Genomic DNA, 27,042 nt, shown 5'->3' with positions numbered 1-27,042 from the left:
GGTTGAATTATTGCCTTTTTGTATTACAATCCCCTCCAAAAAGCACTGATGCTCTTACTCAGAAAATATTTTAAGCAGTTTGTCATTCAATGAATATTGATCATATTCCAAACTCTTCATTGATAGTGTGAAATGTCACTCCATTCGACGAGACCTAACTCATTAATATAAGAAATGTTAATTAATAATTTTAATGTCAACAAACTAAATTGACTTGGGAATTCATTGAGGGTTTGACACTCATAATGACAGTTAGTTTTCTGAGGACTCTACCGAAAACACTTTCTTGTTTCTCGCCCACTTTACATAATAGGAATTTTCCCACCTGCAGCAGAATGATAGAAGGCGTTGCAATAAATTGGAGTGACCGTTCGGTCACCGTGACGGTAGCTGTGACGTCACAAGGTCGTTCAAACTGCTGTAGAAGTACTTGGCCCAGTCCTTCCCCTCACACCTCTCTCACCAGTCAACCACCAAACTGATGCCTGAAGCGACTGACGACCCACTAATGAGAGATTCTTGACATGCTACCATGTAGATGGCTCGCTTTTCAGCTGAAAAACCTCCAGATCTTCTCTGGAGATAGCCCTAAGTTAACTGTCGGTGATATTGTGTAGTTTGAATAACCTCAGAGCTGCTTTGTATATAATTGCTCTTGTTATACGTTATACCATATAAGCGTTAAAGGAATAGAACATTAGGAATTTGAATAATAGATTAGGGAAATTAAATCGTTTACTATATGTTTCTGTTCCTCTATTGGTTATGCGTGTAGATAAATTATTCATATTGTACTAAAAATCTCTATTGTTTTATAGAGATGATTTTACACTAAAGATGGTAATGGAATCCAGTCCTGCTGAACTAATTACCCAAAGCGTGTAATTCTCATGGTGTTGATGTGGCTACCAACTAAACCTTATGGTGGATATGAAATATATAAATGATTTATTTAAATAAAGAAAAGGTTAGAAACTTGTAAAGTGATATCTGTATATATCCATGTAATTTTGATTAGTGCTATTTTTTAAATACCCATGTTAAACTAGTTACACACATATCGATTTTTGGACATATGATTTTTTGACGTCCTTATAAATTCTATCAGATAAATGTGGAAAAATATATGATAACATCACATCCAGCCCAGTCAACGAAGTGTTATAGAGGGTGGGGACTTTTGATATGTTTACCTCCTCACTACCCTGAACAGAACTGCGGGGTCAAAAATTGTCTTCCAAACTTTTCCCTCTATACCCTTTTTTGAGCATTCATTCTTCTTCTTATTTGGCATTACAACCCAGCGCGGGTCACAGCCTCCCTCAATTTCCGCTTCCAAGCATCTCTGTCCACCGCTGCACTTTTCCATCTTCGCACCCCAATTACAGCTGCATCCTTATCCACTACGTCTATCCATTCATTGGATTTATTCATTTATTCATTTGAGCATTCATTGACTGGACTAAATATGTTTGATCAAATAGAATTTATAGGGACGGCAAAAATTGTACGTCTAAAAATCGGTGTGTGTGTACATTCATTTCAATAGAAATGATTTATAGGGAGTTGGTCGGAGCCTGATGGATGGACGGAAACGATTGGAAGGAAAAAGTCAGCTCCTAAGCAGAAGCAAACTGAGTTTTCATGCCGACCGTAATTTATTTTCCATTTGATGTGAAGTTTCCACACAGCTTTACCAGCGGAAAACGCTTTTCTAGCTCATGAAAATCTCTGGGGAAAAAGTCATTAGGCTGTATTGGTCTCTGAATAATGCTGATGATGATGATGAAGATGATTGGCCTAGAAAGTGGTAATTCCTAAAACTGGATTATCAGTAGCTTGTCACTTATCTCTTTGAAGTAATTAGATAATATCGCTGCCGATGGGCCAACCATCACTTCCCCAAACTTAAATTCTCAAGTTAAATTTATAAATTCCTTATCTGAAATTTATCTATCAAAACTTATGCAAACTGTATCTAACAGTCAACTTGGTGAAAACTACGTAAATCTCAACCTGGGATATCTTTCATGAAAATTTTCCGTTCCTATAATAGTAAAAGACTCCTATACACTAGATTTATTCACTCATTACTCAGATCACTAATCTCATGCGTGCTATGCAAGCTTCCGTCTGGGGGCTATAATGCAACCGTTTGATTTTATCGAATCCGCTGAAACGTATAAAAAATGAAAATAACCACATTTGGTAGTTGTGATTGGACAAATAGGCTAATAATTGATCATTATTCACATGTGAAATATGCACTTCTTTCAAATTTCTGTGATTTGGACATCAAAGAACGATGTGTGGATAACGATATTGGATGTAGTCATTATAATTTTTTATCTTCACTATAAAGAGACCCCTGTTGTATTGGAATTGTTCTCTTTATGTCTTTAAATCCTGAAACAGTCCATTGAACATGAATGTCGCAGAAAAAATATCCCAACACTTTTTCAGTTTCATCTTTGTATAGTCTGCTACTCCTATTGATGTACTGTTTACTTCCTTGCTTGCATTATGTCCATCCATTCACGGTTTTCGTGCGACTCTAAAGCCGATTAAACTATTTTTGAATAAAATTGCAACAGCGAATTCATCACGGAACATTGAGAAGCTGGCTAATAAACCAAGGTCGCGGCGTGAGAAGGTCGTATCATTTGGAGAAAGGTCTCTGTGGGACTGTAGCTGATACTAGTGGCCAGCAAATAGACTTGTAATTGGCTTTTTATCGACATCAGCAAATAGGGAGGGGCGCATACCTTACCACAGGTGGACTACTGCCAAGGACGGGCAAGCTAGACTTATTCAAAAATAGCCTACAACAGCTGATTAACTAAAACTTAATAAATGTAAGTTCAAGAGTGCGAAATGCTTTCGAGTTTTGCGTTTTTTCGTCGGTCTCTTCCTGGTTAGCTTCTTCATCTTTTCTTTCTCTGCTTCTCCTTCAAATGGGACAATTCTTCACATTCTCATTTAAGATTCTGTTCTCAATTCTCTTTAATGGGATTTATTTGCAACAATTTCGTTATCTGCAGTACTTCTTTGTTATATATTCCCTTTACTTCTCGTATCATTTTTTCCTTCTTCTCTATTATTTTCTCTCAATTTTTTGTCACTAAGCTTTCTTTCATTGGTACCTCTCCCCTTATTCTCATCCCTATTTTTGCAATTTTCGTTGTGCTCCTTTCGTTTTGGCAATCTTTACACATACCAATCCTCTTTTTTCAATGCAATGCAATGATTACTTTATTTTTCAATGCAACCAGTAAACTCTTCCTCTTTTCATTGATCAGTTATTTCCATAAACTAATATTAATACAGTATATTCCAAGTTTTTGTTATAAGGTAGTTTTGATTCCGATAATAATTAATCAGATTACCTTATTTTGGAACAAATTTACAATTGAACTATATCATAGTACCCGTTTAGAATTGAATTGGCATGATGGTAGTCAACCTCCGTAATGGAGAAGGTACCTGAAGAAGGTAGTAAGTAACCAGAAATGATATAATTGGAAAATCAAATTTGCATAAATTATAGGGTATATTAAATTTGATGAGAGATAATACTTTCATTCTATGAAACTGAGTCAGTGTTTCGGATGTAGGTGTACTATAATACTCCAATTCCTTTTGATCAAAAGATGCAGATAAATCATCTCCTATGACACTGCAGTTCTCTCTATCACCATTTCTATTACTGTACTTCTTTTCTCTGTGTAAATAGACAAATTTCAAGTAGCTGGCTCTGATCTCGAGGGCCCTCTCCATATGAATCACATTGAGATTTATTTATTATTGTATGTACAGTACTGTATATTTTCTAAATATATGTTACTAAACGCTTGTAATCTTTCAATATAGGGATCTGGCAGATATGCCAGGATCTTGACTCTTGACCTGGGGATAAATACAGAGTGTTTGAAAAAGAACTTCCTAGTATTAGGTATAAATTTAATGTGTAAATTAATGGAAAACTTTATCAACAAGTACATACAATGAAAGAGAGAACCTTCAAATTTTGTTCAACATCAGTACACTTCAACATGGGATCCATTTGTTGCCCTGCACACGTCGAGATGATATTCTAGTTCTCGCCATGTATTCACCAACATATCAGGTGTAACTGTCCTAACCGCCGTGACGATTCTTTCCCGTAAATGGTTTATATGGTTTAATGGTTTATTATGTCTTGGATTTTTCACTGTACACAACATTTTATGTTTTCCCAAAAGAAAAAGTCCAGAGGGGTTTAGTCCGGGCTTCGTGGTGCCCAAACAATTGGACGAGCTCTCCCTATCCACCTTCCCGGAAAGCGAGTGTCTAGAAGTGTCAACTGTTCCCTGGCGCCGTCTAAAGGTCAAGCAGGTCTGCCAACTGCAGGGGGGCAAAACTTCGACAGTTGCTGAATCAAACACCACAAACTAGAATAGTGTATATCACTTTTCACAGATTCTATGACACATAAAAACTAGGGAGTTCTTTTTCAAACACTCTGTACATTGGGTTAAAGGACCCGAAAGGTTTTTCTATTTTTGTAATCATATAAAAAGGCACAACAGGCTAGTGCCCAAAACTGTCCTTATTTCTAAAATTTATAATGCAGTCGAAATCAGAATATAGTTTTTGTATTACTTCTGGCTTATCTGAAGAAGGTAATCCTCGTTCGTTGTCTGCTTACAACTACTAACCCAATCAATTCTTTGGAACGTCAAGAAACGATAGGGAAATCTAAAATTTATCGGAAGTCTTGGAACTTTCTAATAAGTGAAACTTAAAAAAAACTCCAAGACGCTGAATTTATGGAAAAATAGAATAAAAGATTATATAGAATAGAAAATAAATAGAATATTCGGATATTATTTGTGACATTTTCGACCAAGTTTCTCTCGAAAAATCTGTGTCTTTTTTACTTGATCTAATGGATAAATGAAAATTGAAAATAGTTATTTGTGCAACTAGTGCGCAAAGTGACAGTTTGCTGCACCGAAAGAAACGTTTACGCCCGAGCCGTAGGCGAGGGCGGAATGGTTTCTTGAGTGCAGCAGAGGAACTTTGCGCACGTATTTCACATTAAGTTTTTCCTACAGTTACCATTGAATATGAGAAGTGGGTAATTATGGGTAAAATTGCCTGAAATGCATCAAATGTTTTTCTGTGTAATTTTATTATTGATAAAAACCTTAATTTATTGTCAAATTGAATAAAAATGTTGTCCTTGGTTATAATATCTAATACTAATAATTTGCGCGTTGTGCTTCGTTGCACCTCTGCTCACTATAGCAGCCACAGCAGTCACTGTTACCAACTTCATTTGATTTTGCTGCACTGTTGCTCCATATAACCTACTAAGTATTTTGCGTTGCCATGTTACAAATCTGGAGTGCAGAAAAATTTTTCCCGCACTAGAGCGGAAAAGTGATTCTTTGCGTTCTGTAATCAGTGCAGCAATGGCCACTTTTCAACGTAACTGTAGGAAAAATAGTTATTCAATAGCTTCTCATGAAAATATAGTTATGGGATTGAAGTTTTCCAAATAATTTGGTAGTTCAAGTTTGTATGTGTATCAAGTTTTGAGAAAATTGAAAAATGAACACAGTTTCTTCTCACATCTTATAAGAACAATAATATATAGATGATATTAGAAAAATACCACCCAGTACGTTCTACACTCTAACGGCAAAAATCAGAAATAAAGTGTCGACCAATCAAGAGAGAAGAGGCGGAGCTTAGAGGATTTCTTCTTGTCATGTAGTCTGGTCCATAATTTTCATCTAATTCGCGATTGTTCAATCCTATAATGTCGATTTTCTATTGTATGTTCCATCCTCCATCTTTGTTTACGTATTCTTTCACTTTCGTATATTTGTAACATCTTTTGTGACTCTTTCATTTATATTCTTCTCATTTCTTACCTAATTCTTGCTTCATACTTTTTTACTTTTTCCACCCTATGAAAATCTTACGTCTATTATTCGAAAATTTTGTCTTCTACATAAATAATTTTCAATTCAAATAATTTAAATTCGTCATCAACCATGATTTTAGGTTTCTACATGCTACTACAATACAAACTAAGATATTTGCCATATGCCAGCTAATGTCTGCAATATAAATAGCAGTTGATGTTGTATTGCAATACTAATTGGGGTATCAATACGGGTCATTTGCTAACTTATAGAGCCTACAGACTATTAACTTGTTTCGAATGAGGGTTATGAGAATAAAATTTCAAATGATCTTCTCAATAAGTTTTTCTGTTTATTCGCACCCGCATAGTATAAGAATGCCTAAATGCCTATTGAAATCGGGTAACACGTGCCCGCATAAAAATAATAGCTCTTGTTACAGTTTTTTTAATGACTACTTCTCACTTTTACTACATCTTGCCTCTGATTATTCATCCAATATCAGTACAAGTCCTTCATTCTAGAATTACTTCATTTCCAGTACACTTTGTATACTGTAATATAAAATAAATACAGTAATAAATTTTATTTCATGAAACACTTCAAGGCTGTTCGGTACTTTTTTTTCATTATTTAAATTGGATAATATTTTTCAATATAATTGTTGAGATCATTATAAGAGTGAGAAAAAGTGGCAACTGAAATTTTTAAGTGGTCTAAGAAGCGAATTATGGGTTGTTGAAATGCTAAATTTCCAGATTCCGTTTTCTTTCCAGATCATAAACGGTTTCGACTATATTATTATAACTTCTCTTAAAAATTCAAAAAATGTATCTTTCCAAACTAAAACATTTTATTCCCCATATCGTTCAAAAATAAAAAAGTAACATTTTTGGTAAACTCGATAACTTGTTTATTTTGGCATTAATTGCGAAAAAACGCATATTAGAACAAAGCCAATGATATTCTGAATGTATTAAAAAAAACTCTAATGGAAAATTCTAAACCGTTTATGATCTGGAAAGAAAACGAAGTTTAGCACTTCAACAACCCATAACTCGTTTATTAGACCACTTAAAAATTTCAGTTGCCACTTTTTCTCATTCTTATAATGATCTTAACAATTATATTGAAAAAGATTATCCGATTTAAATGAAAATAAAAAGGTGTACCAAACAGCCTTAATGAAAATAAAATAAGTTTACTAATGTTGCCGTAACTATAGGCCTACCATAGATGATTCTAGTTGACTTCATAACATTTACAAAGAGAATGTGACATTCAATGCGAAAAAATTGACAGAAATTTCTACGCATTCATTAAGCCTCTCATAAAGCAACGAGTATCAATTATTATACATAGGTTGGTTTAATCACAGATTAAATAAATATTTACTTCCTTTATGGTTTAATCTTAGAAAAGTGGAAAGGATCTATATTTTTTAGGAAACTGGTTATCTTTGTCATAGTCTTCTAGTAGGACTCTATGAAACTATCAATATTATTTCTTGAAGTTGAACGAGTCAAATTACGTTTCTGTTGAAGTCGTGCTCGTCTGTTCCAGATGAGCATTCTTTAAAATAATCCAAATAGTTACGGTGTATTATCGGTATGGCCATATTAATTACCAAATTGCCAGGGGTAAAGTGGTACTGTACTATGCCTTCGTCATGACTCATAAAATTAACTAATGAATAGATGAAAATGTTTGTTGTGAATCAACATTTATTCGAACAAGATACAACTTCTCGAATTGAATTCTTCCGAAGGATTCAAAACACATGACTCATTCGTATTTTTCAAGTGGACCCCTGATAATGAAGGTTTTTGAAAATAATTCTATAAACAATTCATTATCCTAGCTTATCCTCGGTTGACAAAATTACTACAGAAAATAATCACGTTCATAAGCCGATGTACCTGTTTTATCGGGTTGAATCAGGAAGATAGTTTCAAGACTAGATTACAGTCGGATTATTTTAACAGCAGAGCACGTGATGATGAAGTTGTCAACATTCTCGAGAGTTTTCTAGATTCTAGATAATACTAATACGGAAACGGAAACAACTTTAGTATGTTTGCTCTGTATACGCTGGTGTTAGTAGCTTTCCACCTTTTAAAAAATTAATATAATCTAGATGGGTATCGTTTATGCATACCTGAGTCGTTGGAGATCTTCAAAAAATTATGATTCCATATAAACTCTTTTAGTGAGAGATTTTATTTCTTCATACTAAAGTGAGACAGGTTTTTCTCCTAGATGTATGTGATAGAATGAAAGTAGCTATAATATCATTATGGAGTTTTCTATCTATGTACTATTCTTCTGTATTGCTCTCTCAGTATTGCAATTGCAGCTACTTCTTATAGTAGCCACACCAACTGAAAATATTTGAAAAGGATCATAATAATATTTTTCCATTGTGAATATTATTTTATTTTCCATTGAAGTTTCACGGTGATTAACATAGAGTAATTTTTCCTCAAATTTTGGGTGCCTTATGATGATGATGATGATGATAATAATATCTTATCTTGTGATGATGATGATGATTATAATAATTATGATATGATTTTTCAGATGCCCTCACCTCAATTCATTTTTAAGAAGGTACCATTATTACTCATGCAAACTAATCTGCAATAGTTCAAATGCTATGAGAAGAATTGGATACAAAAGTAGTTCAGAATCGGTTAGAAATGACGTGATCAGTATTTTATTTATTTTCCCAGGGAATCTTCCAGTCATTGCTCAGCTCACTGACCAGATGACCTTGTCATGACATTTATTATTGCATTTAATAAACTGTTATAAGTGCAATAAACTTGTGACAAGGTGTCAGATGCACAATTTAGTTTATTGCAGATCATTTAGTTCATAGCCCTCTATATCTATATTACTTTGAAGTACAGCAAATATAACTAGGTTATATGTATGTATAGATGGTGTGACACTGACCCCCATTTCTCCAGTTGGTTGGATGAAGCGTACTTCACTCAGGCTTCAGGTCACCAACTTGTTCAAGTAGAAAGGTATTGCACGCTTCAAGAGGCCTCCTCCTCGGCTTGTGAGAATAAAAAATAGTTGCTACTCATCGATTAATAGCATTGCTTACTGTTGAATATGGAATGTATTTACTGTTTCTACCCATGTAGTCTTGTCATCATTATTTATTTTCTCGAGTCACCTTTTTTATCAATAAAATATTCTCACGTAGAATATTCATTTCAAATAGCGTAGAGCCCTGATGATGATACTTTACGGAAGGAAGCATTTTTGGTTCATGGTATGGTATATTCTTGTAAAGGGGTTTCTTCTTATTTTGATGATGGTGCTACTTTCTCATTGATTATTTGAATAGTACATTTCAACTATTTCGAATTCAATACATTTACTGAATTTACTTACAATTTATAACTTAATAAGTTGATAACGAATTGTATATATTGATAAGTTGATTATGTCGATTTCGAATTGAATACATTGATTAAGTTTATTGCGAATTGAATACATTTACTGAATTTACTTACAATTCATAACTAAATAAGTTTTTAACGATGGAACTGTGACTTTTATAATTGCAGTTTCACTAATTTGTGAATATTTATCAGGAAACTCATTAATCGCAGTATCATTCAAGCCTTCAAAGTAATGAATAATCATAATTTTTTACATAAAGTTCAAAGATTCTCTCAGACTTTCTCATTAACCAAGCCAAGCTATGGAGTATGGACTGTGGAGTATGAATCAATTATGATGTTTTTTAATGTGAAACTTCAATAATAATGATAATAATAATTTCTCTGGTTACATTACAGTATCACCAAAGACAATATTGTTTTTTTCTTAAACCATATTTCTCGATGATATTACTAAGTAGGATTCCAGAATTCCTGCATTCTGGAATTAATTCACGGATTCAGTTCAATTTGGATCAAAATGGATTCAATAGGACTAACTCTTTTGAAAACAAACTCTGCAACACTATTCTACTGTGAGTAACTGCTCACTAAACCGTATAAAAAATTTAGAAACAATTCCATTGCACCAACATGGAAATTTTTCTCAACCACACAATTTCTTGACCACTACTTTTGCCGCTTATTGCAAGCTCAGTGACTAATTTTCCGGCCTGAGCACTCGGAAGAAAATTGAAGAAAGCGACCCTGGAAAAACAATCGGGTCGGAACCAGTTCAGACCTACAGTGAGATTCACTGTGAACTGTCAGCATTGTTTGAATGAAAAGCAACAAGGAATGCTGACTGTGTAAACTGAATCTCAGTGAAGTGATTATCATGATCGTACATCATGTAGCGGAGCTGGTGCTAATTATTGAGTTAGTTCAGTCTTTATCGAACCGCGCTCTGCTAATCTAAATTGGTAGTGAATTGTAGCAATGGAACTCACACCTACATCACAGAGTATACATTGTAACATGTTTCATGATTTTAGAATCAGCAATTCGTACATGATTCTTCCGTGATTATTTTTTTATTGTTTTGCACTTCACCGCTAGAGGAGGTGGTTGGGGAGCAGAAAGTGATGGTGAAGAGGAAGGTTGTTTATAATAATTAATTTATTATTGACAATTTGGAATCCAAGTTCGAATCATTGTAATTCAGTATTTGTTGGATTTCACTACAGTCGAACACAGCCTGATATAAGGCTGGATTAGTTGGATATAAGGCTGATATTAGGCTGGATATAAGTTGGATTTCACTACAACCTGATATAAGGTATATAGAGGAGCCAAGGAAAACATCGTTTTATCAGGGTATTTTTAATAACTAGGTTACCCTGACATATAGTGATTTAGTTATACGTACATAAAGAGTCTTCCAAATCAATTTACTTATGGTCGTTATAACTTACTTTATTGATATCTAAACTTTTCCCATCAACCCTTTATAATTTGTTTTATCAGGGTTTCATTCTTTGGTTCGCTATTGTATACAATATTATGCTTTTGGTATGCCACCGTATGATTAACCTAACATCCTATTACCCATGTTAGCCAAGAAAAAATATCGTTAAGATGTGATCATTAGTGTTAATAATATATCAATAATTTGATCGACATTGAATAGAAAGAATTGGAGTTGTCTTATAGTTTTTCAAGTCTAATCGAATCAGAATTGAGCCCTGCACACATACATCGATTTTTGTTCGAACGATATTTTGCCGTCCTTATGAATTCTATTGGATGAAACGGAACTTGACAAACATCATCTGTTTGAAATCATCTGTTTAATCTAATAGAATTTATAAGGACGGCAAGAAATCGTACGAACAAAAATCGATGTGTATGTGCAGAGCTCAATTCTGATTCTATTAGACTTGAAAAACTATAAGACAACTCAAATTCTTTCTATTCAATGTCGATCAAATTATTGATATATTATTAACACTAATGATCACATCTTAACGATATTTCTCTGTCACATCTTAGCTAGCCTTAATCTGTCACATGTTGATGTTGGACTGGTTACACACACATCGACTTTTAGACGTACGATTCTTTGCGGTCCTTATAAATTTTATTAGATTAAACAGATGATGTTTGTCAAGATCCGTTTGATCTGATAGAACTCATTAGGGACGGCGAAAAATCGAACGTCCAAAAATCAATGTGTGTGTAAAGCCCATCATGTTTATGTAGCTGGCTGTAGCTGAAGCTGTAACTGGCCTTTACTATGATGCTACTTTGTTACTATTATGTGAATTTAAATTTTCTCATCACCTCCTGTTTCACTAACTCAAATATTCTGTTTTTCAGGTGAGTTGGAAACTATTCCTGAACAATTATTGCTGAGTATGGTCAAGGTAACAAATTATCTCATTTTAAGTATCTCTGCCCCACGCCCGTCGTTAAGTTGTATGTCTTATTTCAACGACAAGAGGAGCAGCCGAGTGTCCATTCACATGGACCGAATCCTGTTTATTGGGTGTGCAGCCACAGCCACTCATCCCACGCATTTGATTACTTCCGTTGACCAATGAGATCCACTTCAAACTGTCAGAAATGAATGAATGGGAATCATTGATGGTATTTGTGAAGAATTCTGTCCGGTTGAAGTGAATATCACCATAACAATGCCAAGTAATCCAAAAAGGACATCCGCAGATTTCTAGCAATTATTTATAGGAGAAGAGACCAACAAATCGTTCTCAAATTAAATCTGGGTATGGCCTTCTTTGAAACGATATTATGGAGAGATTAGTGTCTTGAAATGTGAATTTGATCAATCTGATTACAAGAGCACAAAATGAGGAAATAATGTGCCTTTTTACTTTCCTTGCCCTATTACCATAGGTAAGGAAAGTATTGCTTTCCGAAAAAAATTAAGGTACCCCAATTTCTAAATTTCTATACGTTTCAAGGTCCCCTGAGTCTAAAAAAGTGGTTTTTGGGTATTGATCTGTATGTGTGTGTGTGTGTGTGTGTGTGTGTGTGTATGAGTGTATGTGCGTCTGTGTACACGATATCTCATCTCCCAATTAACGGAATGACTTGAAATTTGGAACTCAAGGTTCTTACACTATAAGGATCCGACACGAACAATTTCGATTAAATGCATTTCAAGATGGCAGCTAAAATGGAGAAAATGTTGTCAAAAACAGGGTTTTTCGCGTTTTTCTTGAAAATCGCTTCAACGATTTTGATCAAATTCATATCGAAAATAATCATTGTTAAGCTCTATCAACTGCCACAAGTCCCATATCTGTAGAAATTTCAGGAGCTCAGCCCCATCTATGCAAAGTTTGACTTTAGATTCCCGATTATCTGCCTCCAGATACAATTTAAACGAAAAATTTCCAGTGGAAAAGATTGAGCATAAAAATCTCTACAATTAATGTTCAGTAACATTTTCACCTAAAATTGAAAATAAGCTTCAAATTCGAGAAAATGTGATTATCCAATTACAAACTGTTGGCAACTGTTGATTCTATTAAATCATTCACTATGAGGAGATAGCAGACCTCGTGTGTCACCAGCGTTATTGTCCTGTCACCAGCTGGCTCAGATCTTTGAATAGTATAGACTTGAGATGCGCGTGGACACTAGCGTCAGGTGATCAATTTTCATAACGGCAAGGAAAGTTGTGTGAGTGCGCCACACCAGATTTTTGTGTTTGTGATCATTCTCCTTCTAGACCATCTTAGTGCAAGTCTTGAACTATGGTATAGTTAAAAAATAATCCATATATGTAGAGAATAATCTGAACACAAAATGGCATATTATTAAATAATATCATTTAAATTTATGAATTAACTACTGCATGTATTTTATAATTTATAAGATTGTTTATCGTGTTAACCTCTATTCTATTTGGAACCCTCATTGTAATAAGAAAATTATTGATTAGCTATTGCTCTGCAAAGACTTTCAATTGTATGTCATTTCTGTACATTTTAAGAACTTTGGAATGTACCTCAATTAACATTTTCTGGGTTCAAATGGTTTTCCAAATGCCACCCCCATGAAACCCCATGCCAGATGTTTAATATTCTCAATTGTGCTCAAATTGTCCAAGTAAACTTACCATTTCTTTTAAATATCTATTACAAAACTGCAGTCAAATTTCTATCTCCAGTCATGACCAATTTTTTTCACATCTTGTTGCTAAATTTTCTGCGGTTTTCTGTCAATTTCTCAATAAACCAGCAATTTGAAGGCCTGAATTGCAAGTGTATTTTTAACCTGCAGTGTGTTGAAACTAACCACCAGACTTTGCGGTGTATCCAAGATTTCACCTGTTTCTTCAACTTCAGTCGTCAACTACTGGAGAAGAAAAAAGAAAGGAGATTAGTTTTAATACGGAAGATGAAAGCCTTCTTCTGATAATAAGCCTGGCAATGGGGTGACCGGTTTCGAAATAACGTAAAGAGTAGAAGAACTTTGAAGAAAACTAGGATTAGTTAGTTTCTTCTGTAACATTGAATATTGTGATGCATTGTAATTATTGACTGACTGACTGCCTTACGAAACGTGGTTATCGTTCCTGCTCACGAGACTACGAACTGCTGTAGTGGGATCACTTCAAACTATCAGCACTGGTTAAATGGGGAGCATTGAAGCTATTCATAAGGAATGCTGACTGTCTAAACAGAATTTCACTCTGCTATCTTCTTCTCTCGACTCAATTATTTTGAAATGAAGATTCCGAAATTGAAATACAGACCTGTGGGTCGCGTTTGAAATCACTGTCTAACAACTTTACTGTTGCTTCAACTGTTGTATCTAATCAAAGCCGTGTTCAATAGCTGGAATTATTCCTCAGATCAACAGTCGTGATAAGCTGTTGTCATTCTATTTTCCTTCAGATAATTTGTTCGAGAATACCTGCAATTTCTTGAAGGATTGCCTATTAGTTAGTCGATGTGATGCTGTTTTCACAATCGCGAAGAAGTTCTGTTTCTACTTGATTCATCCCCTACTTACGGTGTTCCCATGATGTGATTAAATGTTTTTTATAAAAATAATTTATTTCAATTTTTTAAAGAAAATTCAGAACAAATACATACTACTAAACTTGTTAACTTGTCTAATAAATTTTCCCAATGAATTCGATGAAATCTTCCCAAATTCTCATCTACCAGAGAATGTGTCTGTATTACAAATTAATTTATTCATTTCCATTTATTCCCACTATCACGCAATATACATGATACAATATGATAAAAAATAATATCATCAGTTATTTCATGAAAGTGAAAATTACCACCAGCAAAAGTATAACTTGCTCGCTGGTGGGAGTCTACAAAAATTGTTGGCTTGCCGATTTCGTTTGACTAATTCATGAGCCTATCAGGGTACGAGAATTTTCATAATTTGTTCAATAATTGATAAGCAGTCACTTCATTCTAAATCATAAATTTTTAATCGATTTTTAAATGTTTATGTATGAATTCCTATCTATCATTGATGCCAACTGAATAATAATTCAATAAAAACGTTTTTGAATCCTTCATATCTTGAATAGGAAGAATTCCTAGTAAGGTAATGCTTTGATGTACGTTTCACTTCGCAACTCCAAATGAGTATACTGATCCTTCCTAATTCTGAATGAGTACAATATTGTGCATTGTTATTACTCAGTATGCAATGTGCGGTGAGCACTGAGTGCCAAGTGGACTTATTTGGGTAGACCAGCTAATAGTCGAATTGCAGATATCCGTTTACTTTACCAAAAGTAGTCGTTAGAATGAGAAGCGCGCACGATGGTTTCAAATTTAACCGCTAAAAGGTGGTTTTGAATGTAGAATAGGAGGAAGATGATGATGATGAAGAAGAAGAAGAGAATTGAGAAGATTAGTGTGAAAAGGAGAAAAAGGTGGAAAATATGAGGATGAGAAAGAAGAGAATCTTAAGGAAGAAGAGGAGTTTAGAAAAGGAAAAAAGAAGAAGAGGAGGAGGAGAGGAGAGGAGGGAAAAGATAGTTGAGAAGTGGTGGTAAGGTAAAAAAAGAAGAAAAATTAGGAAGATACTAAGAAAGAAGGAAAAAGATGAGAAAGATAGTGAAGAAAAACCAGGAGGAAGAAGATAACGAAGAGAAGTCCTAGTATTTATTGAAGATACAATAAACAAGAAGAATAGGAGAAGGAGAAAAGGGAAGAAGTTTGAGAAGATGAAGAGGGATGAAAAGAAGTAGTTGTCGTAGTAGAAAAAGAGAAGTGAGAGTAGATGATGGAGAAGAGAAGGAAGATGAAGAAGAAGTTGAAAAAAGAAAATCAGGCATAAGGAGAAGAAATCGAGTCAATAGAGTGGGAAAATATGAGGAGAAGGAAGGAAAATTAGAAGAAGGCAAAGAAGAAGAAAAAGAGGAAGACGAAGAAAAAGAAAAAGAGAAAGCATAAGAAGATGAAATAGAAGACATGAAGGAATAGAAAGGAGACAAAACAGAGAAGGTGAAGAAAGGGGAAGAAGTAGATGTGCTAGAAGACGAGAAGCAGAAGACAATATTATGAAGGAGATGAAGAAAGAGGAAGATGAAAATAGGAATATGGCTTAGAAGAAGTGACTGTGAGTAAAGAATACAAATGAGGAAGAAGAATATAGTAGTAGTAGTAGTAATTGTGATGGTGAAAGATGGAAAGAAAGAAGAAGAGGCACAAAGAAGAAAAGAAGGAAAAGAAATAGAAGAAACGGTGAACAGGTAGCGTGCTTCACTCAATATTCTGGTCGTTTACTTCTTGCTCTTCCAACTTCTAAAAGTAGAAAGTCTCCATACAAAACTATAATAGAAAGATTGGCGGACAGGAAATAATTCACAAGCAGAAGTCACCATGTGAATAATAACCACTGTGATGAGGAAGAGATATTATTATAAATGGTCAACCTTGCGCAAACTGTTTGTCCAACTTCTGCTTTTTATGTTTCGAAACTCAAACAAAACAATAGGTTTCAAATTGAACAAAAGTGTAACAGTCATAAATTATCAGGTACCGTTGCAGCTAGCTCGATAATTATTGTTGTTGAAAGTTGGAAGCGCATAATTGTATAAGGTGAGCGTCTCCTAAATTTGAAGAAAAAGCTCTCCCAGTTGTTTATTTCATTCGTTTTATGTTTTTATTTCTTCCTTCTCATTTATTTTCCAATGTTTTATCTCATTTGAATAATAGTTTTCCTAGTATACCACAGCTTAGAAAAATATTCATTGGTGATTTATTAATTTATCATAAACACGCACTTCAATAGTAATGAATTTAATTTTCCTTGAAACTGCATCTGAAGAAAATAATATTTGTCCATGATTTAATTTCAATACTGAAAAGTAATTTGAATATGATTGCATTTATTTTCAATTTTAATTTTTCTTGAATCTGCATTTGGAAAAAAAAATTCCACGACTTGAAAGAAACTAAAGAATGTGTCTTGTCCTCATCTAAATAAAGGAGAAGATCCTGTTTTGAAGGAGAAGATTCTTATTTTCCCGTGTCGTTAAGAATAACCAACATTATTTATTTGTGGTTGGTTGGATGTTGAATGGCAAGTTTTAGTGTATCGGAGGATAGTTTGCTTGATGAATTTATTCGTTGACATAATATGGAAACTGATTAAGTAATTAAAATCAATTGAAATTATTTCTATTGACTGCTGGTTCAAACTTTTCTTAAATCATCTTCTAAAGACATTTTTTTATGTAAATTAATAATGTTGAGAAAAAGCTTGTTTGAGAAATTTTTTATTGATAGATGATCAACCTTCACCTTCTCAAGAATATTTTTCATAAACTTTCAGCACAATTGCTTTGAAATAATACTAAAAATTGTCGTTTAAAACAGAAGGTCAACAAGAGAAACTCTCTCTGTCTATTAGAGAACGTGAACAGTCTCTCGCTTGGAATGCTGCAGAATTTTATAAAGTGATATTTCACGCGAGCTAACGGACTCATTTCACAAATCAACACCACATTAGTCTATTTTGGTGAGAATCAGAAATTCAATAATTTATCTATAGTGTCCTTTGCACAGACAGCAAACAGCTCACATCTATTTTCAGCTCAATTCTCGAGTCTTGTGAAATGAATTCTGTTGTTTTTGTCAAATTTCATCAGAGAGATTGTTTTGTATCCCACATCCCACCTACATCCATTCTTAAATCGGAGGAAAATCAATGCTTCTCGTGAAACAGAAACAGTTTCAATCAAGAGTGTCTTCCTTGCTCCAATAAGCTCTGAAAATAGCACTTGAAAAGTGGCAAATCATTACCCAAGTGAACTTGAACATGAACTCAAGTACGAGTTGAACATCTTTAGTACTTTACTCAAAGTTATGTTGGGTATTGAAGTCAATGAGCAATCAGAATTCTCATTTAGTTCTATAATGTCACGATATTTATATTGTGATTCATAATATTATCTTCATATCAGTAGAGATATCATAAAATAATATACTGTAAAACTCTCATATACACTCTGAGATTACAATATTATTCTACACTTGTTTATTAAAATATTCTTATCTTTTTATCAATAATTTTGATGTAGGTTAATAGAAACCAAGTCTTTCTGTATTACATAAGAATGGCTGTGAACTGTGCCATTATTATCTAAGGTGTTATACTGCACTGGGAAAACATATATGCCGAATAATTTACATGTGTAAAAAAGTAATAATGCATTTTATTAAGGAAAAGGTGGCGCACTGCACGAAAATGTGTGGGAAAATAATGAGGTATGCAGTGCGCATGTCTCATTTGCAGTCTTTTATATGATTTATTGTTCACTTGTAATCCAGTTGGTTTGGGAAGTTGTGCATTCTTTTGTGATCGACATTCCTGTTTTGTAAACAATCTCTAATCTTAGTTGTGAGTTAGAAGAAATTAAAATCTCATCATTCTTTGCTACAGACATTCTGCATTATTACAGTAAGCTTGAAGAATGTAAATAAATTGGTGGAAGGTAGAGAGGAGACAAAATTAAGAGTCTATTGACGTCGAGGTAGCAACCATTAACATAAACATTTAAAACCATACCAGTGCCCTTATGAATTGATTGTCAGCAAGAATTCAACCCCCATACACGATATACGCCAATGTCATGAATCGTTGTCAGTCTTTGCTTGAAAATCGAATTTAGTCACAAAAATTCATCAAACTTTCTATTAAGTACTATTTTATTTGTACTCATTTTACTATTTTCTTGTTTCTCATTCCATATGCTCAATAAACAAAAATTATTACCAAAAGTAACATATTATTCCTGTTATTGCTGGAGTGGCAGCCAAGCGGCAGAGGGACGTGTTTATCCTCACCAGCTGTTAAGACCACATCATTCTCAACACATACGAAGTGTCTAGGGGAAATTCTAGCCTCAAATGGACGACAGTATAGGCCTATCTGAGACGATTGTAATCTGTCAACATAGGAGTAGTCACGAACAGAGCATTAAGAATTGGCTAAGCTCCACTCCCTTTATCGCCCTTCAGAGATTAGGGCAAGGGTCGTATATCGGGTGGTGAGACTCACTTTAAACTGTCAGCAATCCTCGTGGGAAAAGTCAATGCTTCCCATTAAACTGATGCTGACAGAGTGAATGGAAAGAGACGGTTTGAGCCAGTGCTGGCTGGCTGGCTGGCTTCAACCCTTATAAGCAGATCAATAGAGGTTGTCGCGAAACATTGGATAGAGAATGAGGAGGATGAAGAGGGATTGTAGGGGTGAGGAGGAGGATGATGATGAAGAGGAATTGAAGGGGGAGGGGAGAAAAGAGAGAGAGAGAGTAAGTGAATGAGGGAGGAGAGAGTGAGAGAGAGTGAGTGGAAGGAAACAGACACTGCGGTCATAAGCCACCCTCCACGGAAATACACTACTATATTGGGATTCCCTTCAGACTGTCAGCATTTTTTTCAAAAAAACATCAATGTTTACTATTCAACCAATGCTGACAGTTTAAACCTCACTATAGCTCTTCCGTAATAATTATTCACCCCCGTTTTCATTTAGTCTAGAATATACTACGCTATTTATTACTCAGACGAATGAATTGCTGATGATTGAAGGATGGGAATAGGTCTACCGTTCTCCTGTGAGTCAGGCACACTTTGTGGGGAACGCTTATTTCCCTCGATGAGTCAGGGTTGGTATTTTTATGGACGAGATGGTGTCTTGCATTAATATTTTGGATTATAAGTGGCGTGTGGCTTTAATTTAAAAAGTTAAGGGTGGAGGTTTGCACTAGTAACTTGAGTCATTGAACTACAATCATCTTTAGTTTATTCATTGTACTGATTTGAAGTTCTCATATAATGGAAGAATTGAAATAACTTGGGTTGATAAAATTGAGAAGCAATTGATTAACTATTCTAAAATAAAAATAAAATGATAGAGGAAAATAATTAAACTGTTTGGTCATTGAGTTCTCTCTGTGCTTCAAAATTTACACAGAAAAAAGTTTTATCATGCTCAGTACTCGTTAATTACATTATACAGAGTGAGTCATATTGTATGGAAACCCTTCAATTGATTGGAGACTGTTGCAGGTAATGTAACTTCCAGGATAAGTTATTGGTCAAATACTCTACCTTTTGACATACAACTGAATTTCAAACCCTTATGAGGGGTTTAAATTCAGTTGTACGTCAAAAGGTAGAGTATTTGACCAAATCCTGATAGTTACAGTATTATATCTGCTCAGTCTCCAATTTATTGAAGGGTTCCCATACGTATGACTCACTCTCTATCTCTATACTAATATTAGTCCTTTTTATCTTCATAGAGAAATTGCTTTTACTTTTTGTGTAGTTGAGAAGTTGATATTGTGGTAATTATTCATATTGAATGAAAAAGACTGAGAAATTGTCAAAAACCACTGATTTATTGATAATTAGAAAGACCGGTTTCGGTTATTACACCATTGTCAATCTCTGATAAACTCTAGTTTATCAGAAGACTGAGAAATTGTCAAAAACCACTGATTTATTGATAATTAGAAAGACCGGTTTCGGTTATTACACCATTGTCAATCTCTGATAAACTCTAGTTTACCGGTCTTTCTAATTACTCTAGTTTATCAGAGATTGACAATGGTGTAATAACCGAAACCGGTCTGTCTAATTATGAATAAATCAGTGGTTTTTGACAATTTCTCAGTCTTTTTCATTCGAAATTGTTTTTTATCTTCATGAGTCATTGCTTATATTTGTGTTCCAGAACAATATTTCTACTTTTGAATCCCTATAGAAATTTGATCAGCAGGAATCATTCCTCATTAGTGAAATTCTGTCGAGGCAATAAAACCTGGAAAACCGCATTGCTGTTGCAGCAAGCAATATGAGTATAATTCACGCTATATAAATGAGCAATATCAATTCAATATTCAGCTCTCACTATTTGCAATATTCTACAAATGTGACTAACAACTACCTGACAACTTGGAAGGTATATTCTTATTCTGGCAATAAAATCGATATCTGCTACCAAAATATAACTTCTGTCAAATACGAGTATTTCTCATACTATATTCGCATTTGTCCACGCTATTCTCTCACACGCTATCATTTAATCATATTCGTTTGAGATGCAGGTTGTGATAAATTAGGTAATAGAAGATTGTCTACGTAGACTGTATGTATAGGTCGCAACATACATGTATTTACCAGCACATAAGCATGACACGGATGCAAGCAACACAGGTGTTGAAGCGATATCCGAAATTGAATGGAACAATAGTGTAGTCTAGTGTCGTGTTAAATTATGACAACTAGGCAGTAAAAAGATCTTCAGTATGATTTCAACTAGGCTCGGGTTAAGTTAACAGTTGGTGCACTAAATTACTCCAAAAAATAGGTATAGGCCTACTGTAGTGAGTCGTAATTTGGTATTGGCTGACAAAAATTAATCACAATTTTTTATTTCGATAGTTCCGTTTCGCCACTTGAAAATTAATTACTATTCGTTATTTCGATTCGCCGCTTGTATTTTTGTCATCGAATTTGAAACAATCTGTGGATATGTGCAAATGTGCTCCTTATTTCCGTGTTGTATACGTTCTGTCTGTTGTTCTTCGATATTACTAAGCTAAATTTACGTTTCAAATTTGAGAGCTCTGAAGAACGGCGAATTCATAGCTTCATATCCGCAGATCTCTGGGAAATTATTGTCTATTGTGTAAGTTACAATTTCGAAATATCATTCAATTCACAACCTGACACAACCTTTACATTTCTATGTTGCTCATTTTACAACATTCAAGTTATCTGAAATTCACTATTTCATCCAGTTTTGAAATGGGAATAGTCAGTTTTACTGATAAATCAAGTGATTGGGCCAAACTTCACTTGATAGCTGAGCCAGTTTGCCTTGAAAGATATTAGTATCTCATCTCATCATTTTTAATTCAGATATTAACAATTCAATTGCTGCAGCTCATATTGGTTATGTTTTGGAGCTTATCATTCACCAGAACTATTGTTATTAGATTGAAAAATATGCTTCTTTCATAGAACCATGATTGCACAAATATTTACACGAGGAGAATGTCTGAACACCTTGAAATTCTTGCACTCTAATGAAATAAAATTTATTAATCAAGTTGAAGATTCGACGCACATTTGGTTGGTCATCATACGAACATTAATATAGAAACATGAAAGTCAAGAATCTTTTATTTATTATTTAGTCTAATCTGTCTAATTGATCAAATAAATCTTCATTATGTCATATTTATGTAATCTATATAAGTTTTGTTCAACATGTTTTCTAAAGCTTTATGTAAATGAAAACGTGATAATTTGAAAGCTATTTGAAAGTGAAGGAAGTGTTGTGGATGTGATATTAGAGATTCAAATTTTCGTGTTCAGAACACTATCTCTAGCTAGACTACTAGCTAGCAGCTTCATTCGAATTGAATTAGTTATAATTATCCAGCTTTCGAAACCTGTTGATAGTTATTATGTCTCACTGGCTTCCCAACTGCTTCCTGAAAAGTTAGAAGATAATCATGTTTACAATCTATCAAAAATACATAATATATCTTTCACACCCATTAGAAGATAACTTTGTTCGTATTCTATCAAAAAATACATCATATATCTTCTAAACCTCTTCTAAAGTGTTGTAAATTTAATTTCTTCTGTCGTTATTTTATTTACAAATTTATTGAAACCTCTGGTATAGAAATATGGAATGGTAGTATTTTATTCATGAAATAGGATCACTACTTTAAGCCTTCTATCCAATAGTTTACGTACTTCAAACTTATATTATTAAACTACTCTTATTATACTTCATCCTTTCTTCAGTATTCTGTACTTCACTTATAAGATTGATCTAATTTTGCAATACAATTCATTCATCCAATAGACCTATTACCATCGAATTCCTTTATGTATAAAACTTGATATATTATACCATTGTATACAAAGAGTATAAACTCTATAAGAGTATACATTGTACTATAACAGTATTTACTTCTAAATATACCATTAACGGTTCCAAATCGCTTTTGAAATAATAACATGCAACTTGAAGAGCTCTCAAATAGTTGATGGAAGTGCTTTAACCCTCGAAAGCACTAAGTGCACTCTTCAAACCACCCAAGTGCTCTCTAATGTCCAAGTAGCAGCTCCCATTCCATTAGAGTTGTATTTGCTTATCATATTACCCTACTTATACTGTCGCACACTCCCCATTAGAATGCAACCTAGTTTTCAGCCTTGCAAAAATAATATCCCTGAAACAGAATAGAGGAAGACCATGGACTGTTTATTTAGATAAATGCATTAGATCGAGAATCATGAGAAGAGATTATAGACTTATATCAATAATATTAGATCACTTAATTTTGATCAGTTGATAATTACATCGAGAAACGTGTTTTATTACAGAGAGATTATAGGCTTATATCAATTATAGGATCTCTTAATTTTAATCAGTTTTTAAGAGGTACTTCCTCACACAATTATCAGATCTCTTTGTTTCTTAAAGTTTTATAGTGTATAGGGGAACAGATATTAAAACCATATTGAAATTTTACAACGGACCAATATTTACAATTCCAAAATGATTTTAACTCTGTTAAGAAGTAAATTTAATTCATTTCGGAAATTTTCATTTTCGAGGTTTTATTGAAATTTCACCACTTTTATTGACTGAATACTCTCCTTTAATGAGCTTTAAAGCTGATGCAAATCAGCTTTGCTCAGCAAAGTAGAACCGTGATGAGATTTAAAAATATGCTGATAGGTAATTGGTTATTTTATCGCTTGTTTCGCGTTTCTAGAGATGGTTGATTGATGCACAGAGAATGATAATTTAATTCTATGAAAAGTTCACGGCAACATTATTATTTTTAGTGTTCTTTTTCTTGTTGTTTGCTCCCATTGTTACTCTTCAGGGTTTTTCACTTTTGATTGATATTTCCTGTTAACTGTGTATTTCAATGTATTTTTCATGGCTTGATATTCAAATAATATTGTTTTTTTTCTTTGCTTATTTCTGTTTTTCTGTTATTTTTCCTACAAAATTGGTGTTGTACTGTTGGAATTTGAATAAATAAATTATTATTCTGAATAATCTCATTGAATGCAGTAATAATTCAAGCTGATATTAGTAATTAAGAAAGATTGAGTGGTAACTTTGATGTTAGACTTGTTGGACTAGCATTTATCAAGACAACTTCCATAGTGTAATATCTTATCATGTCATCCTAACATATTCATCATGTCAGCTGTGCTGAATAGTGAGTTGTGCTTTTTATGGCTCTAAATTTTGTGAAATTATGCAGAAATTTTTCAGTTAATGGTAATTGCGTTTAATATCTTTTTTTTATGTTTTTTAACCGTCAAAATTTAAAATTCTTAGTTTTTATTGTTGTTGAGTGAAAATGGACTGAATTTTAGAAATGTGAAATGATAACCCTATTTCGGACTTTTAAAATGTTATCTAAATTTGGGAGGAAAATAGTACAAGGAGTATCCTTAATTTTTTACTCCCAAACAGTGCTTCTTTGTAAAAACTATAAATAAATAAATTAATAAATAAATCCATTTCAAGCTGTCATCACTCCTTATGAAAAACATCAATGCTGACATTATGAAGTAAATCTCACACTAGCGAGGTTTGTTGATTGAGGGCCAGTTGCACAAAAGCGGGTTAAATTTTAATCATGATTAATTCCACGAGAACCAATCAGAGAAGTCGTCTTGCAAAAAGGCCTTCTCTGATTGGTTCTCGTGAAATTAATCACGGTTAAAATTTAACCGGTACCGAGTGAACTGTAGACTTGGTCAACGTTTTTAAATTACAACACTCAGCTCCGATATAAACGAGAACAGTTAGTAGCAACTATTGTTTAGAATCAAGTCATTCTGGTATTATAAGGTGGAACAAGGATTGTCAGTTACTGATGATTCTCGATAGTTTTGCAACAGAAAGGAGTGACTCCATAGATGTAGCAGGGAGTGCTTCAGTGAGATACTGTCAGCATTGGTTGAATGTGCAGCATCGATGATATTTACAAGGAATACTGACTGTTTAGAGTTAGTCTCTTTACAGTGATATTTAGTGAGATCCACAATAAATTGTCAGAATTTGTTAGATTGGTTGCATTGCATTGTATTTACAAGGAATACTGACAGTTTAGAGTTGTTCTCACTACAGTGATATGTAGTGAGATTCACTGTAACCTGTCAGCATAGGTTGGATTTGTTGCATTGGAATTATCAATAAGGAATGCTGACGAATCCAAGTGAACCTCACTAGGCCTAGTTAACAGTAGTGAACGGGTTCCGGAAGTGTCTCTAACAGATAAAAAGTGGAAAAAGGTGGAAACAGGTGTCTTAGCTGAACTCAGATCACGCGACTCGGTCCATTTTTAGCCAGTGACTGTTGCTGGTTTTTCCAATTCCAATAAGAGGTCTCTAATAAACAAGCATTCCAACTATAGAACAGTTCAGTCTCCGAATAATTAGATACTGTACTAGGCAAGTACCGAGTAATCTCTCTCTGCAGCCGTGCTACATTTCTGCCACACCTTTTGTAATCAATATTTTTACAAGCTTTATGGTGAGGCTTGAAGGATACAGAACATGAAATTGTGCAATAAAAAAACGTTATGATCACTGTCTTGCTGGCTGATACATCGATCAAAAAGTTTATCAAAATATTTTTGAGATTGTATTAGTTTTAAAAATTGAATGAAAAAAATCACTCCTGTTTGCAGACACAAATTTTCTTAAGGAAAACGTATTGTATTCAATGATCTGTAATATCAACTGTGTAACGGAATTTGTTATGTAAGTGATGTCATTGAATAGAACTTGATTTGATTTCATAAAATTAATTTCAATGTACTGTACAACAATATTCACCTAACTTACGAATTGGAATACATGGTAGTCTATATTATTATCTTATACGTATTACAACAATTCGGAACGTAGGATATAGAAACGTGTATGCAGTAGAAGTGCAGTAGGTGGGTAGTGGGTAGTAGGAACAGAGACGAAAAGCCCTTGAAGTGCTTTTAACCTTACCTCATTAAAACAACAATGCTTTGAAGCTTTCAACATTTGAAAATTTTTTGAATTTTTTTGATATAGCATATTTGAAAAAATGAGTATCATGTACAGTTGTATCAGTAGGTGATAAAACTTATTAATTAAGTACGTATGTTGAAATATAAAATTCCGAAAAGTTCCAAGCGACAGTTGATGGAAACTGCATTGATGTAAAATATAGTTTGATTGTAAATGGTGTGTTAGTTAATTGTGCCTCTTTACATTTTCTTCTTTGGGAAATTTCCATTAGCAATTTTTTATCTCAACTTAACTCACACTCAAAAAACTCTCAACTCATGCTGCCATACAAAACGTTCTGTAACAAACAATTGGAAAAATAATTGCTCATTAGTAGTTTGAGAAGTTGTAAGCCTGTCCTTGAACAAGCAGCACAAGAACTGTGAATTTTATTCTATTTGTAACGCTAATGAAAGACTATTGATTAGAACTCTCAGGAAATTCTCAAGATTCTTGTATAATTCATAATACTTTTTAATTAGCTATTATTATAATTTATCATTTTCTTATATTTTCTATCTTCTTTTTATTGAAAATTGTATTATGTTGAAAATTATTGTATAGTGTTAAGGAGGGAAAATGGGGTTTTTACCTGTTGTCTCCATGAATAAATAGATAAAAATGTTTCATGAATGTGAGTAATTATTGCGCTCAATGTTTAATCTATCAGGACTCAATCACATTTATTAATAAAATCATATCCATTTTCTTCTAAATGTCCTCCTAACTCCCGAATAAACATTTACTGTACAAGTAGGACCTGATTGAAAAAAATTATGGGGTGACATCTCGCATCTCTCTCTGTACCATTTTCTCCTAAATGAGCTTAACTCCCGAATAAGCTTTTTAGTACAAGTAAGAACTGATTAAAAAAAAGATTCTGGGTGAACATGTCGCATTAATTGGTAAAATGATGAAGATATTTGGGTGAATACGTGGGTCTCTCATTACATGACAATCCGGCAGCATCTAATTTATTCCCCTTTCAGCATCCGTCACTTGAGTATTATTCAATATTTACGATTTGTGAAGAGCATAGATATTAGATAATGTGGCCTGAATACATAGGAGCTTGTTTGAAGGTCTAAATTTTTCACGGCAATGGTA

General features: G+C 33.8%; 1 protein-coding gene across 5 annotated transcripts in view; it reads left to right on the top strand.

Annotated features, from left to right (window-relative positions):
- Positions 1-27,042, top strand: part of LOC111048685 (homeotic protein female sterile) — an 81,230-nt gene that overhangs the window by 8,467 nt on the left and 45,721 nt on the right. The window contains exon 1 of one of the 5 annotated variants that reach the window (XM_039430323.1): positions 21,401-21,526. The exons of the other annotated variants lie outside the window; for them this stretch is intronic. The gene's annotated coding sequence lies outside the window, so the exon portion shown is untranslated. Of the gene's footprint in view, positions 1-21,400; positions 21,527-27,042 lie in introns of those variants that run through there. 5 annotated transcript variants of the gene reach the window in all.

The sequence above is a fragment of the Nilaparvata lugens genome, chromosome 6, assembly GCF_014356525.2.
Source record: "Nilaparvata lugens isolate BPH chromosome 6, ASM1435652v1, whole genome shotgun sequence".
Lineage (NCBI taxonomy): Eukaryota > Metazoa > Arthropoda > Insecta > Hemiptera > Delphacidae > Nilaparvata > Nilaparvata lugens.
The sequence above is the reverse complement of the archived record's forward strand: the minus strand, read 5'-3'. Positions and strand labels throughout refer to the sequence as shown.